Here is a 26,634-nt window from a genome sequence, read left to right as displayed (position 1 = left end):
TACCTGAAGATCATCGGCTTTTTTAAATAAATGTGTCACGATTCAAGGTTTTACTTATATAATAAGTTAGTTTAAGAAAATGAATAACTCCGGTAATGCAAATTATAATAAAAAAATAAAGAGTTTGAATTTAATAATTCATCTTATTATCTTAAAAAATCCCTTACATTTATAAAATTACTTTTGACGTACATTTGTATACAAATATCGCTTTATTAATTTATTTAAAAGTTCTACAATCAATTATTACGTTACTATCCATTGCATACTTTTTGATAATTAAAAATGTTTTTAATTTATTACACTATAACTTACACGAAACAAAAAATAACTTGTCCAGTAAAGGAGATGTTTCATTTTCGGCCATCTCATGTACACTATAACTGAAAAACACGAATAATATGTATAATTGAAGAAAAATACACATATATTTTGATAACCTAAAGTATTCCTGTTTAAAAATATTTAAAATAAGCATTCCTACTTGAAATATTAAATATGGCGGAATACTGTCAATGTCAAGTTTTCAAAACTGTCGATGTCGGTCAGGGAACCTATGTGTATACCACACATAGGTTACTATACTCTTTGGATGTCGGTAATTCGTATTTCGCTGTTTTTGTCGTAAAGTTATTGTTACCTTAGTACTTTCCAACCTGGCTTATGTTTTGGGTATCCGGTCATTATTTCTGAATTTAACCTGCGACTGCGTTCGGCACCGCATCTGGAGCCTGTGCACATACCCCCCACACGCGCATTGTGACGGCGCCGGCGTAGCCGGCTAATACTTACTTGGCCCCCCAACACCCACCCTTTGATAGCAAAGGGGCCCGGTGTTGGGAAGATCCACGCAAGAAGATCGGCTGTTAAAATAAGGCGGTGGCGGAAGAATCTGCAACTACCCCCGAATGGACCCTGAAGAGGGAGAAGGCGGGAAGGAGCGAGATGGGAAGAAGAAATCTCGCCCTACCCTCAAATTGGCGGCAGAAGAGGGAGACGGTGGCAAGCGAGACGGAAGAGGAGTTTCTCGCCCTACCCCCCAACTGGCGGCAGAAGAGAGGGAGAGTAGTAGACGAGTGAGCGGGACAGCCGCGGAACTCGCTAAACCATCCCGACTGCCCCCCAGGAAGATCGTGGTGCGTGATATCCTCACAGGCGCCCACGTTCCGGTCTCGAAACCCCTGGGGGCGCAGCTCGATGAAATCGTGGCGCGAAGAGGATCCGGGAGGCCCCTGAAGTTCGCCGGCCAACCCAAGACGGGAGAAGCCGGCGCAACAGCAAGACCCCCGAAAACCCGAAGGGAGCCATCATCATCACCGGAGTCTCAACAGCTCCCGGCTAAGGCCATGAGAGTGGGCGCCGCGGATGACGAAAGCAGCTCTACAACATCTACCCCAAGTACACCAACTTCAGAATATGAAGAGGCGAAGGAAGAGGGCGCTGGCGTGGAGGCTGATACTGCTGTGTTTGTGGTAAGACGCGAACGCACTTTTAGGTCCCCCCCGCGTTCCCCTACCCCCCCATCTCCGTCCACAGGGACCGCGGCCATGGACGCCGGGCTGGACTCGACGTCCTACGCCGCTCTGGCAGCGACGCCGTCGCCGGCGCCCAGGGCCGCGACCCCACCAATCCGTCCACCCACGCCCCTCGCTCCCGCATCCCCCGTAGCCACTTCGTCACGGATGGGGTCGTATGCGGACCCGCAGCCAGGGACGTCTTATGCCGCGGTGCTGACTACGCCAGCACCCCCGCGCACATCGTCACCGAAGGCACCAGTACCTTCACGAGGTAACCCCCCCTCCCAGCAGGCCTCGAGTGCTGCAGCGGCCGGGAAGGCGTACCCCCCCCTGGTGGTGGAGCGGATGCCGAACTGGCCCACCCACTTCGCGGCGCTGCGGGACAAACTGGGTCGCGCACCTAACGCGCGGCCCTTCGGACAGGGCATAAGGTTTATGCCAGCGACGGCGGAAAAGTACCGGGTTGTCCAACGGTACTTGACGGACTTGTCCGCCACGGAACCAGGGCTCTCCTGGTTCTGTTATACTATGCAGGATGACCGCCCCACAAAGGTGGCAGTCAAAGGCCTGCCTAGTATGACGGACCCGGATGCAGTCACCGAAGCCCTAAAAAGGCTTGGCTTCCCGGCTCGTTTCGCCCGTCATATTCCACCTAGGCGAGGTAAGCCCGGCTGCGTGTACTACGTGCAGCTGGACCGGATGGCCGAAGCAGAGCTCGCGCGCCTCTACGGGGTAAGCGAGCTCCTGTTCATGCCGGGGGTGGTCATCGAGGCGTGGAGGGGTCGTTTCGGCCCCCCCCAGTGTCACCGCTGCCAGGCGGTGGGGCACTCCTCGGTGAACTGCCACCGGCCGGCCAGATGCGTCCGCTGCGCGGGGTCACACGTCGTCGGAGACTGCCCCGAACCGAGGGACGCGACCCCTAAGTGCGCCAACTGCCGCGGGGCGCACACGTCCAATAACAGGTCGTGTGCGTACCTGAAAAAGATGGCGCGCGTCAGGGGGATGAACGTCCCTCCGCCCCGTCCACCCGTCCCAGCAACAACATCCGCCCGCAAGCCATCCGCGACCGCCGCCAGGGAACCAGTACCCCAGCGAGTCGTGGAGGAGTTCGCGCCCACCGAGGGCGCATCACTCATGGCGCCGGCCAACCTCCCTGCTCCGCGCGGCACGAGGGCGCAGGGCAGCAGGAGGAAGGCCAAAAGGCACCAGCGGAGGTCCGAGCAGCAGGTGGAAACACAGGCTGCGCGGCCTCCGCTGCCTAAACCGAAAGCGGCATCTCAGCCGCGCCCCCCGGTGGTCAGCGCTCAGTCCGCTGCCGCACCGGCACCGACTCCGGCAGAACACCGGCCACCTCCTCCAGCACCGACTCCAGCCCCGGTAGCTGCACAGGCGGCCTCCTCCTCCCATAAGGGAAAGGGTAAGGGCAAAGGCAAGAAGTCGCAGAGGGAGCCGGAAGTCCCCACGGCCCCACCGAGTCCCACCCCGCGCCCAAGGACGGTATATTTGCCGACCCCCGCTCCTCGCCCCCTACAGGCTCTGGGGATCAATACGCCGGCCGATGAACTGGTGGAGGCAATAGCCGCCATCAGCGAGGCCATTGCGCGCTACCCAGACCTTGTAGGGGCGATCAAAAACGTTATATCGAACACTCTCGGGTTCCAATATGGCAGTACAACTTAGGCTGCTGTATTGGAACCCGGGAGGCATCGTCCCCCAACAACACGGGCTCAGGCGTCTCGTCCAGGAGCAGGACGTTCACGTGGTGCTCCTGGGCGAGACGAAACTGCGCCCGGCCCAAGACTTCCGGCTGCCCAATTACTTCGTGTACCGCCGCGACGAAATATCGCCAAAGGGCACGGCCTATCGAGGCACCGCCATAGCGGTTCGTCGCGATGTGGTACACGATGTACTACCGCTCCCGCCGTTCACTCACACCCGTTCCATAGGGGCGGTGGTGAGTGCGGGGGGCAGGAGCTGCGACTTTTTGCGGCCTACAGACCGCCTGGACCCCTCTTTGACCCGCAGGACATCCATACCATCCTGGACGATGGTGCTGCGACCTTACTGACCGGCGACCTCAATGCCAAACATAAGGCTTGGGGATCCAGAATCGCCAACCAGGTGGGACGCAAGCTGTACGAAGACTCTGAGGCGAATGGCTACGAGGTGATTGGGCCAGAATCACCTACGCACATTCCCTCGGACGAGTCCCATCGTCCCGATGTCCTGGACATAGTGCTCCACAGGGGTCTCCGTTGTCCCGTCCATGTGGAGGTGCTGTATGATCTGGACACTCAGCACCTCCCCATACTTATCACGCTTGGCCTAGGGGCCGATTCAGTGGCCTTTCAGCGCCAAACTCGAAGGGTGGACTGGGGAGCTTTTCAAGCCACCATGGGTGGCGTTAAACTCACCCATTCGCTGCACACGCCGGAGGGGGTGGAAGCGGCGGCCAGCGCCTTCTCGGCTTCAGTCCGGGAGGCGCTGGACGCAGCGACCACCCTCCAACCGAAGACGAACAGACGCGCGCGGCTCCCAGCCCACCTGGAGAGGAAACTCGCGTACAAGCGCTTATTACGCCGTTTATGGGCGCGCACCCGCTGCCCCCGGGTCAAGCGTGACCTCAACGCAGTGGCGGAGGAGTTGACTGCTGAGATGGCGGAGTATCGTGGGGCCACCTGGGAGGCGAGAGTCGACCAGGCTGGTGAACATGAGACCTCACTCTTTCATCTCAGCAGGCAGCTCACCCGAGCCAAAGCACCCGCCTGCCCACTCCTAAATGGGGCGGGCGGGCGGTGCTATGCACCTAAGGACAGGGCGGAGATCCATGCGGAGCACTTGGAAGAGCAATTCTCTCCTCACCCCGCATCCGCCGCCGTCGCCGAACACCACGAGATCGTAGAGGCGTGGGTAGAGGACTTCCTCGGGCGTCCGACACCGCCACCCCAGGGTTTGGAGTTTATCTCCCCCACGGAGACGCGGAAGGTCGCCTTGCGCCTACCGAAGCGCAAGGCGCCAGGCCCCGACGGTGTGCCGAATATGGCGCTGGCAATGCTGCCAAGAGGAGCCATAGTCACCATGACTAGGCTCTTCAACGGTATACTTCGCACGGGCTACTTCCCTAACATCTGGAAGTTGGGGAAGGTGATAGTTCTCCCGAAGCCGGGGAAAGACCGTCGTCTCCCGGCCAGCTACCGTCCCATCACGCTATTACCCACCATAGCGAAGCTGTTCGAGAGGCTGGCGTTGAAGCGACTGCGGCCGTCACTTATTTTAAGGGACGAGCAGTTCGGCTTCCGCGCCGGTCACTCGACAACGCTTCAGCTGACACGGGTGATCCACCATCTTACAAGCGAGACCAATTACGGACGACACACGGTCGGCGTCTTCCTCGATATCGAGAAGGCGTTCGACCGCGTATGGCATCCTGGGCTCGTTTTTAAGCTGTTGGAGTCGCCCGTGCCGGCTTTGCTGGTGCGGCTAATAGCGTCGTTCTTAGATGGGCGGCAGTTCATAGTAGCGGTTGAGAACGTCACCTCAGACCCCCGCCCAATACGTGCGGGCGTGCCGCAAGGCAGCTGCCTCTCGCCACTACTCTACGCACTCTACACGAACGACATTCCCACCCTCGAAGGTCACCTCGGGGAATGGGAACGGGACGTGGAACTCGCGTTGTTCGCGGACGACAGCGCGTACTTCGCGTCCTCTCGTGATCCTGTGCTAGCAACACGCAGGATGCAGCGCTTGCTGGACCTGCTCCCAGAGTGGCTGGACAAGTGGCGCATGGCCGTCAACGTCGGTAAGACGGTCGCGACACTTTTCAGCCGCAGGCGTACTATGCCGCCGCCGCTACGTTTCCGTGATCGGGAAGTAGCTTGGCAGCCCACAGTTAGGTACTTGGGATGTCACATTGATCGCTCGTTGCACATGAAGCCTCAGGTGGACCACGTGATCCGACAGGCCCGTGCTGCACGAGCGATGCTCCGACCAGTGCTGGCATCTCATCTGCCGACCCGTACAAAACTAAGGGTGTACAAGTTGTACGTCCGATCACGCCTAACTTACGCGGCACCAGCATGGTACGCTCTGGTGTCAGAGTCCAATCGCAAGCGTATCCGTTCCGTGCAGAGCCAGGCCCTAAGAACGATCGTGGGGGCGGGCCGCTATGTTCGGAACGACGTGTTGGAGCGCGACCTCAAGGTTCCGACCGTGGACAGGTTTGTGGCCAGGTTGGCGCATCGTATGTACGCATGCGCCGACAATGGGCCACATGCCCATCTGAGAGGTTTCGCGCCCCTTCACGCTCGACCCCCCGACGGTCGCCCGCTCCCTCGTGAACTCGAGGGGCAGGTGTCCTCCGACCATCTGGAGGACTAAAAATCTGCACACGCAGCCTAGCACAGGTCACGTTAGGACCGATTGCTGCACCGCTGCCACACGGCAGCTCACAACACCGGTGGGCAGTGTACCCACTGAGGAGATTGCCCGGGTAAGGAGGGATCCCTCGAGGCCCGTATTCCCTGCGCCATGCGGCGAAGTCACGCCGCGGCATAGGACGACCATCTTGCTTGCTTGCTTGCTCTGAATTTAATTAATTATTTATAATAATTATAACAAAACCTTTTAAATAGTATCTGGTTTTATAGATGTAAGTGACATGTCAAATTAAAAAAGAAGAAGTTGTCAATTTGATATGTGTAAAAGTGGATATATTATACATATTATATAATAATAGTGGAATCCAATGTAAACATTGAATAAATATGTACTGATGAGAAGATTCCATTTCAATCCTGAATATGTTTCTGCTCTGTGCTGCTTACGATTTTGGACTGATTCTACCTTACTTGTTTACCCAGCTTATGTTTTATAGACTCTTGTGATTTTCGTGCAATCGCTGTGCATTGTGTTGACAAGGATTTAATATCATCAGGTAAAATGTACATCAGTTAGTTGTATTAATCGTAAAATAATCGTTAATAATTTTAAACTAGAGAAGCTAATCTTTTTACATTTCTCTTTTTTTAGATGATTACAATAGCAAGACAAGGACATTCTTGGGATGACAAAATAATCAGTTATTATTGCAACTGCATCGCTGGGCAACGAACCGTACTCGTAGGTAGCTGCGCTCACATTATGACCATTGTTTGATGTTTGGACTGAGCTCGTCACGGGATATTACAGAACCTGCTACATGATTGGATGAAAATATTGATAAGGGAAGATATTGAAAATGAATAAATAATGTATTTAAGGGAAGAATAAATAAAATATTATCTAAATGTGTACTTAAAGTTGTTTTATTTACACACTTAAATGTTTTAACTAAAATAAATTGGTATCGAAGTACATATTTTGGTATGTTTGTTTTAAGTCAAGATTTATGAAAGTAAATAAAATTAATTTCTATCAAATATAGGTATTGTTACTCAATATATACAATACAATATTTATACATCTACGCCCATTCGCGTAAAAAATATATTAAAAAGTATATAATGTATATAGTAAGTTAAAACAGAATGACAGATGACATTATTACGGTAATCACTACCGCCATAATGTTTTCCACTGTTGTGTTGCAAGTTTAAGTGTAAAATATTGTTTTTAAACAATTAAACGAACATGATTTGAAGAAAATTAACCCCTAAGAATTGTTCTTTGCATGTTTTCTTAGTTTTTAGCCCATACATTTTGAAACATCTCCTTTAAATGAGGGCCGAAAAACAAGAATCCGAGGCAAATAAAGTTGCATTACGAATTAAAAATTATCGAAGGAAAGTGACAAGTTGGCAACTTGACAGCTTGTAAATTAGTCTTCAGTTCGGTTAGTCATCCGGTGCGGTCGGTGTTGTTTGTGCTTTGTTTTTTGTTTACATTTTATTTACAAAGTAATATTCGTCTAAACTTTTTAAAAGTCTACATTTATTGTAATTGTGTTGTGAGCCGCTGTGATAGTATATTTGTGACTGTTTTTTAGTAGTGAAGTCATCGTTCCATAGTTGTGGTTATTTGTTTTCTTTTTGTGATTTTATTTTCGTCCATTTGTGTTAAACTGTTTAAAGAAATTTCGTGTTGTCAACGGTTCTTTACTTTCGAGGTGAGTTTATATACTTACTAAGTTAGTTCAGTTACAAAGTTATAAATTATTATTATACTTATAGATGTTGACTTGTCTGTGAAGTTCATTGCGAAATTTTTTCTCGTTACTGTATGACCTCGATTGACGTAATTTGACTGGTTGTTTTTGATGTAAAATCTTTTAGATGGTTCTTAGTTTCAAACACTTTAAGTTCTAATTAGTTAAATGCTAGTAAAAGTTATATTGTTAAAGTTGTGCATACTACCTTCTTATAAAAAAGATAGTTTGCGATGTTACTTAATAAAGAAACAAAGGTTACTTTATTAAGTAACATCGCAAACTATCTTTTTTTTCTTTTGGAAAATCTTTTTACTTTTATATTCGAATATCATATAGTTTTATGGGGGTGAAGATCATACTTCTTTCTTTTAAGTCTAGGTTCAAATCCATGAAACATTATTTTTTTTAAATTAATCAAAATTACAATTTCAAGTCTATTTTCATTACACATATAATTGTAGACGTAATAAAACAAGTAAAATTAGCTATCAAAATAAAAATTTAAAAAAAAGTTTAATAAATTATGTCAATAAAAATTTAACATTACACCTCTAAATACATAATTGATTATAATTTCTTGCTCACCACAACTTACAGTGAGAAAACCACATGTAATAATATACTCAAGCGCATATCTAAAGTATCTCATAAATAAACTGAACATAAGTACCACTTCATACTGTTTAGTACACAGTAGTGATAACTTGTGTTGAGTTTGAAAGATGTGTTAATGTTGAGACATAAGCAAGGCCCGTTTTAGGGGAGTGCATGCGGGGTCTCCACAAGAAGCGGCCCCATAAGTGAGAAAACAAATATGGATGCATCAACTTTTATGTTTAACCAAACAGAATTTTTAGCGTTTAATAACATATTATTGCTCTATTACTGTACTACTACATTCTTTGTTAAAATATGTTCATTTCTTGACAAGATCATATTAGATTTCTATCTAAGATCGGTCATAGATTTTTTTTATAATATAGGTGCAGATGAGCATGCAGCCCACCTGATGGTAAGTGGCTACTGCCACCCATGGACATCTGTAATCAAACCCCAGATAGGATTAGATATTCCTACCTGATGTCGGCCACAGATGCGCCGCTACCCCTGAGGACTAAGCTGGAACGCCTTGGAAAAGTATGTCTCCCTTACCACACCCTTCAAAACAGAACACAGCAGCACTTAACACTGCTGTTATTAGGCAGAAATAGGTGTGGCGGTGTTGACGCCTGAGTCGAACCACCCCTTGTGGTTGACTCCTCTACCTTTAAATTGTCAAAATAATTTCATTTCTTGACAAGATCGGGTTAAACTTCTATCTAAGATCGGTCATAGATGCTTTGCATTTTCTGCCGAAAAACAGCAGTATTAAGCACTACAGTGTTTTGTTTTGAAGGGTGTGGTAAGGTGACTTATTCAAGGCATTCCAGCTTAGTCCTCAAAGATGGTGTTGTATCTCTGGTTGACTCCAGGTAAGAATATAATACTATCTGGAGCATACAGCATGTATTAAGAAGGATGTAACTCTCTTAGTAGTAAGTTGGTAGATGGGTACTGCCGCCCATGGACATCTATTCAACCACTGGATTCAAGACTGAATTCAATGAATCTGGATCAGAGTTCTATCTGAAATTGGCTACAGATGCATTGCTATCCCTGAGCTTACATCTAGTCCAAATACTTCCACCTTAAAATTATAATTAACTTAAATAACATAATAATACATCAGAAACATTTTTCATTCTTCTCTTGAAAATTAATTAAAATATCATTATGATCCGTTTAGAGGCTTTGTATTGATAAATTTGGAAACTAAAACAAAAAGACACATCTTATATATAAAATTCTCGTGTCACAATGTTAGTTACCGTACTCTCCGAAACGGCTTTTCACCAAATTTTATATGCATATTCAGTAGGTCTGAGAATCGGCTACTATATATTTTTATCTTTGTTTTGTGATAAGGGTTGTTCACCCTTAACATTTTTTTATTTAAATGGCAACACAACATTTGCCAGGTCAGCTAGTATTTTATATGCCCCTAGCTTGAAGCCTGAAATATGACATCATAGCTATAAGAAAACCAAACCTGTTTCCACCAAGCCACTTTCTTCCCCATACATAAAATATACCATTTCTATTCCAATGCTAATCGCATTGTATACACAAGTCACATGTTGTGCAGCGCTTACTAACGAGGCAGGCGACTATGTAATCACATAACACATGTTAACATATGATGCGGTTTGCATGTGTGAAATTTTGTACATAATATGCTTTTTCTTTGTTGTGTAAAGATTGAAGCAATTAAGCTTGCAGGATATTTTTTTCTGATAGGAGTAGCTGTCGACCATGCAGTCCACCTGATGGTAAGTGGGTACTTCCGCCCATGGACATCTGTAATCAACCTCATATAAGATAAGATTCGTACCGGAGGTCGACAAATGCTCTGCCACCCCTGAGGATTAAGCTGGAATGAATCAGGAAAGTTTGTCTCCCTTACCACACCCTTCAAACCAGAACACAGCAGCGCTTAACGCTCTTGTTAGTAGGCAGTAAAAAGTTGTGGCGGTGGTGCCAACTGAGTTGAACCACAGAGGTTTCTACCACATAAAAAGCTACTGCTGCCCGGCAACTCCAATTTAGATTCGGATTCCTATCCGAAGTCAGTCACAGATGCACCCCTGAGGAATAAGCTGGAATGCCTCGGTAAAGGATCTCTTTTCTTTTTTTTTGTTGAGACCCAGACTAGGTCTCAGGCATGTAGATTACTCTGCATTGATTTTTTTGAACATTATAATGAACAAAAATGACTTCTATAAAATTGATTATATTCTGTATTATTAATACAACTAATTATATGGTAAGAGACTTATCTGAGGCTTTTGATCTTCGTCATCAGGGGTTGCAAACACACCTGTTTTCACCCTCAGGAATCTAATCTTATCAGCATAACAACTTACGATCAGGTGGACTGCGTGGTCATTTGCCTAGCAGCGAAACAAAAATGAGATATTTAAGCTGCCACTATATTTATACAAAAGTCCTAAAACATTACATCATACAGTTCCCGCATAGAGGCAATTGGGGGCGATGCGCCCGCCACGTGTCGAATGAGGACGTTGTGGCCAGTTCGCGCTAATTGTGCTATAAGTGCCTCACACACTGTCCGTGGACTGTAAACTATGTAAATAAGATGCATCAGTGATCTGTGGCTGATCTCAGATAGGATTCTAATCGTAACTTATTAAATTTACGATATTAAATTCCATTGTGTATATGTTTGTATTTCTTCTTTTAGGTGGCTTGACAGATTAGCGCCCGTTATTATTAACCAATCTATCAAATTTTGGACTAACGAAAATCAAAATTGTATCAAAATCTATAAACTACCAATTATTATGGTCTATTCCACTTTGACCAACTAGGTAAATGAGGGCCGAAAAACAAGAATCCGAGGCAAATAAAGTTGCATTACGAATTAAAAATTATCGAAGGAAAGTGACAAGTTGGCAACTTGACAGCTTGTAAATTACTTCAGTTCGGTTAGTCATCCGGTGCGGTCGGTGTAGTTTGTGCTTTGTTTTTTGTTTACATTTTATTTACAAAATATTATTCGTCTAAAACTTTTTAAAGTCTACATTTATTGTAATTGTGTTGTGAGCCGCTGTGATAGTATTATATTTGTGACTGTTTTTTAGTAGTGAAGTCATCGTTCCATAGTTGTGGTTTTTGGTTTTCGTTTTATTTTCGTCCGTTTGTGTTTTGTTTGAAGATATTTCGTGTTGTCAACGGTTCTTTATTTTCGAGGTGAGTTTATATACTTACTAAGTTAGTTAAGTTACAAAGTTATAAATTCTTATTATACTTATAGATGTTGACTTGTCTGTGAAGTTCATTGCGAAATTTTTTCTCGTTACTGTATGACCTCGATTGACGTAATTTGACTGGTTGTTTTTGATGTAAAATCTTACGATGGTGCTCAGTTTCAAACATTAAGTTCTAATTATGTAAATGCTAGTAAAGTTTTACTGTTAAAGTTGTGCATACTACCTTCTTAAACTTTGTTACTTTATTAAGTAACATCATAAACTATCTTTTTTTTCTTTTAGAAAAGCTTTTACTTTTATTATCGAATACCACATTGGGGGTGAAGATCATACGTCTTTCTTTTAAGTCTAGGTTCAAATCCATGAAAGATTATTTTTTTTTAATTAATCAAAATTACAATTTCAGGTCTATTTTCATCACACATATAATTATAAACGCAATAAAACAAGTAAAATTAGTTACCAAAATAAAAATTAAAATAAGAGAAATAACTTATTTAAATAAAAAATTAACATTACACCTCTAAATACATAATTGATTATAATTACTCTCTCACCACAACTTACAGTGAGAAAACCACATGTAATAATATACTCAAGCGCATATCTAAAGTATCTCATAAATAAACTGAACATAAGTACCACTTCATACTGTTTAGTACACAGTAGTGATAACTTGTGTTGAGTTTGAAAGATGTGTTAATGTTGAGACATAAGCAAGGCCCGTTTTAGGGGAGTGCATGCGGGGTCTCCACAAGAAGCGGCCCCATAAGTGAGAAAACAAATATGGATGCATCAACTTTTATGTTTAACCAAACAGAATTTTTAGCGTTTAATAACATATTATTGCTCTATTACTGTACTACTACATTCTTTGTTAAAATATGTTCATTTCTTGACAAGATCATATTAGATTTCTATCTAAGATCGGTCATAGATTTTTTTTATAATATAGGTGCAGATGAGCATGCAGCCCACCTGATGGTAAGTGGCTACTGCCACCCATGGACATCTGTAATCAAACCCCAGATAGGATTAGATATTCCTACCTGATGTCGGCCACAGATGCGCCGCTACCCCTGAGGACTAAGCTGGAACGCCTTGGAAAAGTATGTCTCCCTTACCACACCCTTCAAAACAGAACACAGCAGCACTTAACACTGCTGTTATTAGGCAGAAATAGGTGTGGCGGTGTTGACGCCTGAGTCGAACCACCCCTTGTGGTTGACTCCTCTACCTTTAAATTGTCAAAATAATTTCATTTCTTGACAAGATCGGGTTAAACTTCTATCTAAGATCGGTCATAGATGCTTTGCATTTTCTGCCGAAAAACAGCAGTATTAAGCACTACAGTGTTTTGTTTTGAAGGGTGTGGTAAGGTGACTTATTCAAGGCATTCCAGCTTAGTCCTCAAAGATGGTGTTGTATCTCTGGTTGACTCCAGGTAAGAATATAATACTATCTGGAGCATACAGCATGTATTAAGAAGGATGTAACTCTCTTAGTAGTAAGTTGGTAGATGGGTACTGCCGCCCATGGACATCTATTCAACCACTGGATTCAAGACTGAATTCAATGAATCTGGATCAGAGTTCTATCTGAAATTGGCTACAGATGCATTGCTATCCCTGAGCTTACATCTAGTCCAAATACTTCCACCTTAAAATTATAATTAACTTAAATAACATAATAATACATCAGAAACATTTTTCATTCTTCTCTTGAAAATTAATTAAAATATCATTATGATCCGTTTAGAGGCTTTGTATTGATAAATTTGGAAACTAAAACAAAAAGACACATCTTATATATAAAATTCTCGTGTCACAATGTTAGTTACCGTACTCTCCGAAACGGCTTTTCACCAAATTTTATATGCATATTCAGTAGGTCTGAGAATCGGCTACTATATATTTTTATCTTTGTTTTGTGATAAGGGTTGTTCACCCTTAACATTTTTTTATTTAAATGGCAACACAACATTTGCCAGGTCAGCTAGTATTTTATATGCCCCTAGCTTGAAGCCTGAAATATGACATCATAGCTATAAGAAAACCAAACCTGTTTCCACCAAGCCACTTTCTTCCCCATACATAAAATATACCATTTCTATTCCAATGCTAATCGCATTGTATACACAAGTCACATGTTGTGCAGCGCTTACTAACGAGGCAGGCGACTATGTAATCACATAACACATGTTAACATATGATGCGGTTTGCATGTGTGAAATTTTGTACATAATATGCTTTTTCTTTGTTGTGTAAAGATTGAAGCAATTAAGCTTGCAGGATATTTTTTTCTGATAGGAGTAGCTGTCGACCATGCAGTCCACCTGATGGTAAGTGGGTACTTCCGCCCATGGACATCTGTAATCAACCTCATATAAGATAAGATTCGTACCGGAGGTCGACAAATGCTCTGCCACCCCTGAGGATTAAGCTGGAATGAATCAGGAAAGTTTGTCTCCCTTACCACACCCTTCAAACCAGAACACAGCAGCGCTTAACGCTCTTGTTAGTAGGCAGTAAAAAGTTGTGGCGGTGGTGCCAACTGAGTTGAACCACAGAGGTTTCTACCACATAAAAAGCTACTGCTGCCCGGCAACTCCAATTTAGATTCGGATTCCTATCCGAAGTCAGTCACAGATGCACCCCTGAGGAATAAGCTGGAATGCCTCGGTAAAGGATCTCTTTTCTTTTTTTTTGTTGAGACCCAGACTAGGTCTCAGGCATGTAGATTACTCTGCATTGATTTTTTTGAACATTATAATGAACAAAAATGACTTCTATAAAATTGATTATATTCTGTATTATTAATACAACTAATTATATGGTAAGAGACTTATCTGAGGCTTTTGATCTTCGTCATCAGGGGTTGCAAACACACCTGTTTTCACCCTCAGGAATCTAATCTTATCAGCATAACAACTTACGATCAGGTGGACTGCGTGGTCATTTGCCTAGCAGCGAAACAAAAATGAGATATTTAAGCTGCCACTATATTTATACAAAAGTCCTAAAACATTACATCATACAGTTCCCGCATAGAGGCAATTGGGGGCGATGCGCCCGCCACGTGTCGAATGAGGACGTTGTGGCCAGTTCGCGCTAATTGTGCTATAAGTGCCTCACACACTGTCCGTGGACTGTAAACTATGTAAATAAGATGCATCAGTGATCTGTGGCTGATCTCAGATAGGATTCTAATCGTAACTTATTAAATTTACGATATTAAATTCCATTGTGTATATGTTTGTATTTCTTCTTTTAGGTGGCTTGACAGATTAGCGCCCGTTATTATTAACCAATCTATCAAATTTTGGACTAACGAAAATCAAAATTGTATCAAAATCTATAAACTACCAATTATTATGGTCTATTCCACTTTGACCAACTAGGTGACCTCAGTGATCATGTTTCACTCATTACTGCAGGTGATCGGAGTGGAATAGACAATTATTATAACCACAAAAACCTGACTGCTTAAATAGCCTATATTACTTTCCCAAATAAGAAGAATCTAACGACATCTCATATATGTGTATAAGCCGTCTAGCCGTTTGCCAAAGAATTTGAAATACATACGTACTGTGAAGGTGGTAGAACCCTTTGTGGTTCGACTCCGGCGGCACCACCGCCATACCTATTTCTACCTAATAACAGCAGCGTTAAACGCTGTTGTTAATTTTCCGAGGCGTTCCAGCTTAGTCCTCAGGGGGTAATGGCGCATCTTTGGAGTCACCTATTTCTGCAATAACAGCAGTGTTAAGCGCTGCTGTGTTCTGGTTTGAAGTGTGGTAAGGGAGACATACTTTTTCAACTCATTCCAGCTTAGTCCTAGGTAGCGGCGCATCTATAGCCGACCTCCGGTAGGTATGTAATCTTGCCTGGAGTTCTTTACAGATGTTCGTGGACAGCAGTAGCCGCTTACCATCAGGTGCACTGCATGCTTGTCTGTTACACCTATATTATAAAGAAAAACCATAACATTACCCTCCACATTAAGTACAAAAGCTCAACTCTAGAATATTCCGTTGTGGTTACATAAAGTCATCAAAAACAATCTATTCTTACGAACCATCAATCAACTGAGAAACCAATTGACTACGTAAAGTGACGTCATTACATGTGTACTGTGTAGGAAGGTCTCTGTACGAAGATCAATCATTTAGTACTATTGTATGTGTGCACTTTGTACTTGTCTAATGTTGCTAATAGCACACATACTAAAGTAAGAAATACATAAACGTAATACATACATTGGAAAGATAACAAAATGTGTGCAAATTTTAATTAGGTAATGAGTATTTTGTGTAAAAACAAAAAAAAAACAGACTGCTTAAATATGTAGCCTACATCACTCCCACAATTTAGACGAATCCAACGACACCTCATATGTTAAAATCTGTATAGCCGTTTGGGTCGTAGAGCTTTTTTTATATAATATAGGCAGAACACAGCAGCGTTTGAGACTGCCGTTATGAGGCAGAAATATGTGTGATGGTGGTGCTGCCGGAGTCGAACCACAATGGGTTCTACCACGGTCAGTGGGCGTGCCAGAGTATGGGGCGTACATAATATACGCTGGAAAAATATTATCCTTTGCAGTCGAGTAATAAGAAACACATAAAAGTGCATTTGCAAGATAATAAAAAAGTGTTTACATTTTAATATTATTGCGTCTCAGACTAACGAGGATGACATTGCATATAAGCAACATGCACTAGAGTAACACTGCCATGGTTTCTTAAATTGCAAAAGAGCATGCTGACCATTTGATGGTAAGTGACCACTGCCGTCCATTGACATCTGTAAACTCCAAACAGAGCAGGTAATCTACCTGTCTCCGATCAAAGATGCACTTCATCCATATTATACCATCGTAATGCAAACTGCTTTACTCTAGACTGGCGCACAAATAGCACTATGGCGACGTCAAGGAATGGTGCTACGTGTTCCTGAATCACGCTATCGAAGTTTTCTCAACATCTTGTACATATACAAGCTCCGAACTGAGAATGTCGGAGCGCGGCCGCTCCTTGGGCATGATCACCTAGCTAGAAGATCTCTCGCTACCAAAGCACAAAGGTGTTATAATCCGCGCAAAACTGCTAGCCCGCTCTGAAGTTGTTGCGAGCAGGTGTAGTCATACAATTTGCTATGGCGACGCGATTCATTTCTATATTCAGAGCGGACTAGCAGTTTTACGCGGACTATACAACAAATAAATATTGGAAAGGTTCCTTTAGTTCCTACGGAACCCTGATTCTATACAAGGCGAGATCTTCTATTTACTATTACATTTATAATATTAGTAAGGAAGTAAAGGTCTAATGACTATCAAGGAAGTGAGGCAAGGAAGTTATTGAGCTGATCTTACTACGAAGCATGACAAAATGTCAGCTTTGAAAACAGATACGCCGTTGTAGGATCGACTATTATAATGCGTTATTTACATTGTATAGTATTTACAATTTACATTATATATGCCATGATAGCCTAGTGGTTAAGAAACTCTGCCTCTTGATCGAGGGGTCCGAGGTTTGAATCCCAAGCAGGCATGTCTGAATTTTCAGTTATGTGCGTACTAAAAATATTGATCACTTGCTTAAAGGGTGAAGGAAAACATCGTGAGGAAACATGCATATCTGAGGAATCTTAAAAAAAAGTTTTCCGAGGTATGTCAAGTCTACCAATACGCACTTGACCAGCACGGTGGACTATGACCTAATCCTCATTCAGAGAGGAGACCCGTGCCCAGCAGGGACAGTAATGGATTGACAACACGCCATTATAGAATCGAATTATAAATATTATAATGCGTTATTTATATTGAACAAGTTGAATGTTATTTGCATTAACTAGAGTCGTTAAGGCTTTATGAGCTCATTTCTTAGCATAAACCTAATGGACTCAAGCCGATCTGAACACAAATAATTGGCCAAGTACGAGTCAAAGTCGCGCAATGATGGTTCCGTATAAACTTTTATTTTTATTTTATTTATTTTTTTATTTTATTTATTTATTTTTGTACACCTTAAAGTAAGGGTTACAAAGGGTAAACTTAATGCCTAATGGCATTCTCTGCCAGTCGACCCTGGGTGATGGCGATAGCATGTGGTAGGCATAAACATAAGCAGTAATGATTTTTGTATTTGTTACTCAATAGTTACTAAGAAATATGGTGTTTTTTTATATATAATATATAGCATTGAATTAGTGGTAATATTTTCTTCGCTTCTTCTACATAGCGAAACACCTTCCGATGCGGTGGTGGATTAATTTTGAATAAATGACATTTGAATAAGAATTTACAAGATTAGTTAATGGCAGCAACCAGATATTTCGACTCCGAAGTCTCCGGAGTTTATTTCTGCATAATAACAGCAGTGTTAAGCGCTGATATGTTCAGGTGTGAAGGTTGTGATAAGGCAGTTTCACATTTTTCAGATGTATCAACTTTATTTTATCAGGTTACTAATATTACATTACTAAGATTTCAAATCTGTTTTGGAGCTGAGTGACGGCAATTCGTGCATAAAATAATCATAAGTACCTCATGTTTAAGGCTGATCACAAACCTTTTTAGCAACGTCTCTAACACAACTAAAATTAGGCGGAGCCCATACTTAGCGTTCTCTCAAATACTTCCATGAAACCGAAGACACTATCAAAGCTTTAATGCAGCCATGCGTTTATTTCGCATGCATTTCATCGCATGAATCACTAACCCGTGTAACTGGATACACTTGATTCGAACGGCCCGTGGCTTCGAAGTCTGCCTGCCTTAAAAGTAGCCGATAAATACGCTGCTTTTCTCTTGTATTGTTAGAGGTTTCGTTCGGCCGTTTTAGGGTTCCGTAGGAAAGGGGTACGGAACCCTGTTACTAAGCCTCCGCTGTCTGTCCGTCTCTCTGTCACAGGGCTCTATCTTATGAATCGTAATGGATAGACGTTTTAGAGATTAGGTAGAGATTTTTATAGAGTATGTATAACGGAGGCCGCTATAATAATAACAAAAACAAAAATAATAAATAAATTGAAATATGATACGCAATCCGTGTGCGAGTTCGACTCCCACTTGGCCAGTTATGGAAAGGAATAGTTTGTTATATAACACCTATTTATATAAATAAATTCCACTTGTAAAGAAATCTTCTCCAATGAGTGTCAGTTTATCAGCGCTGTCATTTTAACTTTCAGCAAATCTATCTTCAGTAACATTTTAACCTCCTATCATTACTCATAGTAAAATTTCTAACCTAACCCAATTGTAACCTAACTCACTAATAGTCTACTCTAACGAATAACTATGTGAAATGTGAGTGGTATTCATATTTCAGTACTGCGTCCAGACCTCATTAAGATTGTAACCTATCACATCATTCATACTAAAATTTCTAACCTAACCCAATTGTAACCTAACCCACTAATAGTTTAGTCAAACTAATATTGTGAAATATGAGTGGTACCAATAATTTAGTACTGCCAGACCTCTCCATTACAAATCGAGTTCAATAGTTAAGTGGCACAATAAACGTCGTCTCAGCGAATGATATCATCGTTAATTGATTCTACGAGCGGCTGGTGCGGCTTGCGGCGTGCGGCTGTGGCTTGCGGCTTGCGGCTGCGTTGAATGCGGATTTTTAATAAAAGAGAAGCAGATATGCATCCAGTCTAATGGTAAGTGGCTACTGCTGGACTTTGACATCTGTAATCAACTCCAGATTAGATTTCTATCTGAGGTAGCTCACAGATGTGTCGCTCAATAACAGAATAACAATCTGTTCTCTAGTGTTACACAATCTGCAAGTTTGTCGGTTGTGGGCAACTGTGAAGGGAGACAAACTTATGCAAGTTCTTCCTGCTTAGTCCTCAGGGGTAGCGGTGCATATGTGGGCTACGTCAATGAGGAATCTAATTGAATTTGAATTTATCTGGAATTGACTACAGGTGTCAATGAGCTGCAGTAGCCACTTACCATCAGGTGGACTGCATGCTCCTCTGCTACTCTTATATCATAAAGTCTCGTAGATATATCAAGATGACTGTCGAGATTCGTAAAGCAGAACACTGCCTAAATAATTATTAGTTAACCTAAATTGATAATGCTCAACCCAATAGCAGTAACACTAACACGATCATATCGACCAAATTGAACACATCGAATCGATTTCCACCGTATACGAACCAAGCACGCCATTTTCCCCCTTAAGTCAACAGACCTAAGCACCTAATTCCGATCCATATTACCGCTGACTCAGTAACACAGTAGGCGTTAGAAAGTCAAATTTGAATTAGGGGTTAACAGATTATAAGGATCGTGACTCAGATGGTTTGCTCATGTTTTTTTTTGCGTTATCTATGTATTGTAGTCTGTTTGTGATTTATTGTCTGTGCTCGGTGGGTGCGGTTATAGATTAGCTGACGTTTTAGGAATGAGATTTTTTTAATCCAGCAGAGGTGAGTAGGTATGGATGTGTTTGTTTATGTTCTTATTTTGTACAAGCTGACCCGGTAAACTTTGTACCGCCTCAAAATCTATTTATCAAATATATTTCATATAAAATATAGCCTATGTTACTCGTGGATAATGTAGCTTTCGAATGGTGAAATAATTTTTAAAATCGGTCCAGTAGTATTTGAGCCTATTCATTACAACCAAACAAACAAACAAAGTTTTCCTCTTTATAATATTAGTGTAGATTAACTATATGATGTACAGTGTAATAATAATATTGGGCTATGCTCAAAAGGTGAGGTTATATATTAGCGGTTTTTTTAAACAATATTTTATCTTAATCTTATGAAAATTCGTATGAATTCTTAAGAAGTTCTCAACTTAGTCATCAGGGGTAGCAAAGTCTCTGTAGCCGACCTTAGGTAGGAATCTACTCTTATCTGAGCTTGATTACTCATGTGTATGGATTGCAGTAACCTCAGATGGACTGCATGCTCGTTTGTTACTACTATATTATAAAACTAGAAAATGCTCAAAAATACAGCCTGTGTTACTCTTAGAATTTAGACGAATCCAACGATAGGTACCTCATGTAAACAATAATCATGCCGTTTGGGCTGTGTTGCGAGCCAAAGAATAAGACATACATTATAAATACTAGCTGACACGGCAAACGTTGTGTTGCCATATAAATAAAAAAAATGTTAAGGGTGAACCCTTATCACTTAGGGGTATGAAGAATTGTTAGTAGCCGATTCTCAGACCTACTGAATATGCATATAAAATTTGGTGAAAATCGGTAAAGCCGTTTCGGAGGAGTACGGTAACTAACATTGTGACACGAGAATTTTATATATAAGATTACATACACTCGAAATACATTACTCTCCGTAATCTGCTAAAAAAAACAAAAAACATCTTTACTATATAAATATAGATAAACGCTCATAAATCGCACCTGCGACAACATTCTAAGAGAATACAAAATCAACAAATAAAATCTATCAAGATAATAGCGTAACTTGATTCATGTTTGCTGCTGAAGTTATTGATTTTACCACAACTGGTAATGTTGTCGGGTAGCCAATTATACTGTGGTTGGTTCTATGCTCTCGTGTGTCTGTGTGAAGTGGACTTTCATACTAGCGTTTGGGAATCGTATTCGTCCGTTGTTTCTGAGGAAGTCAATGGAAATGAAAAGTTTTCGTATCAGGTTGATTTAATGCTCTTGTATGTCCGTGTGAAGTGGTCTTTCATATTAGCGTTTGAGAATCGTTGTGAAGCGTGTGAGGAATTCGATGAAAATTGTTTTAGCAAAATTGTTGCAAAATAATGCATCAATACCTATTAAAGAAGTAGTTGGAAATAAACAGGTTTCAGTAGGAAATACTGTTAGTGTACTGGACTATTTTTGTAGGAGGTTTGGGTTATGATTGAAGGTATGAAATTATTTATTAGACAAATTGTGGACTAAGCTAGAAGGCCAGATGAAAGTGTATTTGCCGTTTAAAACAAAACATAGCAGACCTTAACATTGCTATTTTACCAAGATCTTTATTAAAATAACTTAGTAAGGTACAAATATTTGTATTTCCTAAAATATAAGCAACAATCTTTAAGTATAAAGTATCTTATTCGTTTAAGAAAAAATATCATATAATATTTATTTTCGGAATCTACTGCTGACAGCCGTCATGCCATTGATCTGCAGTTAACACACATTCACCCGCTGTAAGTACGACATCTAAACGCTAGTATGAAATAGCTTTATCGGACCAACGGACGGTCAAACCGATTTGTCATTCGTAGATTATGTCCAGGACTCGGACTAGCCTTCGGCTGTTTATCTAGATTGTACTAACTGTACAAATCTGTAGATATCTGGACGAGGCGGAACTGGATACTTTGAGGCTTTTTATAATATAGGAGTAGCAGACGAGCATGTCTATTGCGTACTGATGGTAAGTGGCTACTGTTGGCCATGGACATCTGTAATCAACGCCAGATCAGATTTGGTTCCTACCCGAGGTAGGCCAAAGATGCGCCGCTACTTTTGGGGACTAAGCTTGAACGCATTGGAAAAGTGTATCATAATTACTACGCAAAGGCTGCAGTAACTCCTCAGGTATAGCGGTGTATCTATGCCCGACCTCGGGTAGGAATCTAATCTTATCTGAGATTCTTTACAGATGTCAATAGGTGGCAGTGGCCACTTACCATCGGATTTGTATAAATTATGCTAATGCCATACAATTGAAGTATAATATTGTTTCCCTTTTCAGTTTATTTTATTTAGTCTGGATTCTATTGTTTTTATTAGACTAGTTAATTTAATCCACAATAAATAAGAATAATCATCATCATCATTATCAACCCATTACTGTCCCACTGCTAGGCACGGATCTCCTCTCATAATGAGAAGGATTAGGCCATAATCCACCGCGCTGGCCAAGTGCATATTGGTAGACTTCACATACCTTTGGGTATTTTGGGGTTGGGATTTATAAATCTCTCACTTATGCAGGTTTCCTCACGATGTTGTCCTTCACCGTCTAAGCAAGTGATAATTAATTTCTAATACGCACATAAATTTGAAAATCAGAGGTGCCTGCCTGGGATTGAATCGAGAGGCCGCTTTTCTTGACCACTAGGCTATCACTGCTTTTTTTTAAGATAAGAATAACTCAATTCAAAGAATTCATAAACAATACAAAAATGCATCTAAGAAACTATTCACGTGCCAGAAATTCTATTTCTATCCTGGACGTATTTCTCGGCTTGTTATCGGATAGAAATACAAAACTCTAATGGAATTGTGTTTCGTGCCAAAACGAGATTGCTCGGTTTGAACTAATATTTGTCGGCATAATATTTGAGATGGTATGAATAAGCCGGTTAGGATAAATAATATTAGAATATGGGTAATAAACACTCAAAGATCCCTTTACCCAAGTACCTTTATCAAAGTACCTTTGCACAAAATGTTATTTATAAGTCTTTTGTATTGGTTATCTGCGTGCATAAATAAATAAATAAATAAATAAAGATTTTAGGAAAAATTTACGTTGTAAGATATTGTTTTTATAATGTAAGAAGTTTTATACGAGCATGCAGTCCGCCTGATGGAAGGTTACTGCCGCCCATGGACATTTTGTAATCAAAAAATTGTTTTTAAGGTGGTCGAACCCTTTGCGGTTCGACTCCAGCGGCACCACCGCCACACCTATATCTGCCTCATAACAGCAGTGTTAAGCGCTGCTGTGTTCCGGCTTGAAGGGTGTGGTACCCCTGAGGACTAAGTTAGAACGCCTCGAATAAGTATGTCTCTTTTATCATACCTTTCAAAGCAGAATACGGGAGCGCTGTCACTGTTGTTATTAGGCATAAATATTTGTGACGGTGGTGCCATCGGATTCGAACTACAAATGGTTCTACCGCCTCTTAAAGTATTACCAAAACATTGTTACATTTTCTACACTAATATTCTAAAGAGGAAAACTTTTTTTGTTTGTTTGGTAGTAATTCTCAAAAACTACATTATCTACGAGTACGGCTCATTCGAAAGCTACATTATCTACGAGTAACATAGGCTATATTTTATATGAAATATATTTGAATAAATAGATTTTGAGGTGGTCCAAAGTTTGCCGGGTCAGCTAGTATATTTATATAGATGTACTCGTATTTAATTTTCGTAAATAAAAAGTAACTTACAAAATTTGCGTAACTAAAACTTTGCATAGATGACTTTATAGCTTCGGATTGCATCAGGAAAACCATTGACAAAAATAATATTTAAACCGCAACTGGTTTAGTAACGTGATTGTATGGGATTTATCCTCAACATGACTTGAAATTGTCGCTTTCAAAATATTTTAATTTGGATTTAGTCTGGGGGACGTCATAAACCTGCAGTGTTATACCACAGAGTTACATTCATATAGAGATGCTATTATTTTTGGAAAAAATGTCGTTTTTTAAAGAGAAGCAATTCATCTCTATATATTAATTCGTGAAGCAAAAACTTTGTACCCCTTTTTACGAAAATTACGCGAAGGAACGAGTATGAAATTTGCCACAGTTACGGTTTGTATAGGAAAGAAGTGCAGAATGCTAATATTTTTTTTTAAATAATGCATAGAAAGTAAGTATATTAAATCAGTTATAAAACAATACACATAATACCACGAATTTAATACAAACACATACACATATGCCCTTTTGTTTATGGCAGTGTTTCCAGATGCACTGTGATCAAAGTAGATCTACTGTATTTTTAAAATGTTGCACTTTTTTTTACTGTATAATCTACCTCTTACTGTATAAACCAACATTTATTAGAATTATTTTATACTTTGTAGTACATCGAAGTCTGTTGTGTTTTTGTTGCTTACTTTTTACTTTGGCACTTAAATCTCGGATTTTTAATTACCGATCGTCTTCAACCCATTGCTGCCCATTACTGCACACGGGTTTCCTACACTTTGCTACGCTGACCTAATGCGAATTGGTACATATGTTTACTTTGAAACAAAGTAAGTTATGCTCCATTCGACTTGGTATCTCTATACATTTATAGCTCTGTGGCTTAACGATCTGAAAGCTGATGTTATCTGTTTTGGCAAAATTAACGGTTAAAGCGAGGTCGCAATACTGTTAAGAACACGTATGATCGTTTAAGACATTTTTAATAAGGAATCTTATATGTACATACGTGATATCTTTGGTACCATCTTTATCACTCTTGTCACCAAGACACATAATTATACGTCTTTTCTTATTTTATTAATAAAGGAGTAGCGGACGAGCAAGCAGTCGATCTAATGGTAAGTGGCTACTGCCGCCCATGGACATCTGTAATCAATCGCAGATAGGATTCGATTCTTACCCGAGGTTAGCCACAGATGTGCCGCTCCCACTAAGGACTTAGTTGGAACGCATTGGAAGAGTATGCCCTTTACAACACCCTTCAAACCAGAACACAGCAGCGCTTAACACTTCTGTTATGAGGTAGAAATAGGTGTGGCGGTGGTGCCGCCGGAGTCGAACCACAAAGGGTTCTTCCACCTTCAAGTGTCGGAATGCGTGCGTGACCTTACACCCGCTTAAATAGAACCTTTTATTTATTTCTCAAGTGTGCACGTTTACTTACGATATTTTCCTTCACCGTTTAAGCAAGTGATAATACGCACATAATTTTGAAAAGTCTGATGTGGATGCCTTGAATTTGAATCTCGGATTCCCCGAATAAGAGACCGAATACCTAACCAATAGGCTATGATTGTTAAAGTACAAAATTCGAAACAAAATGTCGAAATACGAAATTTGGACGGTATTACCACCTTTTGTTGGTGACCGTCGGGCATTCGATGTGGCCGGCGAATAACGGTCACGCACCACGACCACCAAACAATGGATGGACAGGCAAAAACAGTGCAACACTCCGTTTTCTGACTTAGTGTTGCATCAAAATCAACTAGTGATGTATTTTTGTAACAAGTGGCGAACGAGCATGCAGTCCACCTGATGGTGCGTAGTCACTGCCGTCTATGGACGTTTGTAATCAACCTCAGATAAAATTAGAGTCTTATCTGAGGTGAGAGGAATTAATACTCAATATTGGATTTTTTAAATATTATTATTATTATTATTATTTTCCTTTGCTATTTTATTTTTCAATCATCTCTCCCATTCTATTTTAGTCTCCTTTTTTTACTGGTGCTTAGTGTATGCTATATTTTATTTATTCCAACATGTTTATGCTATCTTAGTCCTATAATTATATTTATTATTATTATTTGAACCCTACCTATTTTTCTATTCATCCCTACTATAACTCCTCACCTAAAGGTTGTCAGGAAGGGATCGCTGGTTAGCGATAAGACCGCCTTTTGTATTGTCTCTTTAATTTGTTGTTTATTTTTTATATGTATCTTCTTTTATTGGGTACAATAAAGAGTATTGAATTGATTTGATTTGATTGGACAAATGTTAAACAATCCAACTTTTAAATAATGATAATGAATGATATAAGTAATGTATAATTTTATATGAATAGTAACAAATTTGATTTATATACAACGAATTAGGTATTCCTGTAATGTTATTGAATATGATTTAATAAATAAAATAAAGGTCGGCCGTAGATGCGTGGCTACCCCTGAGGTCTAAGTTGGAACGCCTCCATAAGTATGTCTCCCTTACCACACCCTTCAAAGCAGAACACAGCAGCGCTTAACACTGCTGTTATTATGCAAACATAGGTGTGGCGCTGATTCCTCCGGAATGGAAACACAAAGGGTTCTACCACCTTCAAACATCTTTTGAACTGCTGCGAAGTCTTCAGGGCAGAAGACGTCTGACGGTGGTGCCGCTCAATCCTTCAGGTTCTACCACAATGCTTTGATGAGTACACTAAATACCTATTATACTCACCAAAGACCACATTTTAGACTTGCTTTTATCTTTGCTCTTTATTAATATTTAATCCATCTATGTTTTGCCTAAGTTCGACATTTCATAGTTTATACGAGGCACTGTCATTTTTCTATCTTTAGTTCAACATTGGATGGATTATTAACAACGGGTCAGTATTTATAATAATGACATCACAACTAAGACATCCAAAACAAACCTCAGTTAAATAAACACATTTAGATTCGCTTATAGAATAGGCTGG

At 41.2% G+C, this 26,634-nt stretch overlaps 1 protein-coding gene across 1 annotated transcript in view; it reads left to right on the top strand.

Moving 5' to 3' along the window:
- Positions 1 to 7,353: 7,353 nt before the first annotated feature.
- LOC140745823 (uncharacterized) overlaps positions 7,354 to 26,634 on the top strand; it is a 126,951-nt gene continuing 107,670 nt past the window's right edge. Inside the window, exon 1 of the mRNA XM_073077742.1 lies at positions 7,354 to 7,620. The gene's annotated coding sequence lies outside the window, so the exon portion shown is untranslated. The remainder of the gene's footprint in view (positions 7,621 to 26,634) is intronic.

This window comes from Epargyreus clarus, unplaced genomic scaffold (assembly GCF_041222505.1).
Source record: "Epargyreus clarus isolate Ecla_fem2 unplaced genomic scaffold, WU_Ecla_fem_2.2 ptg000011l, whole genome shotgun sequence".
Taxonomy (NCBI): domain Eukaryota; kingdom Metazoa; phylum Arthropoda; class Insecta; order Lepidoptera; family Hesperiidae; genus Epargyreus; species Epargyreus clarus.
Note: the sequence above shows the minus strand (reverse complement) of the source record. Positions and strands in the feature narration are given on the sequence as shown.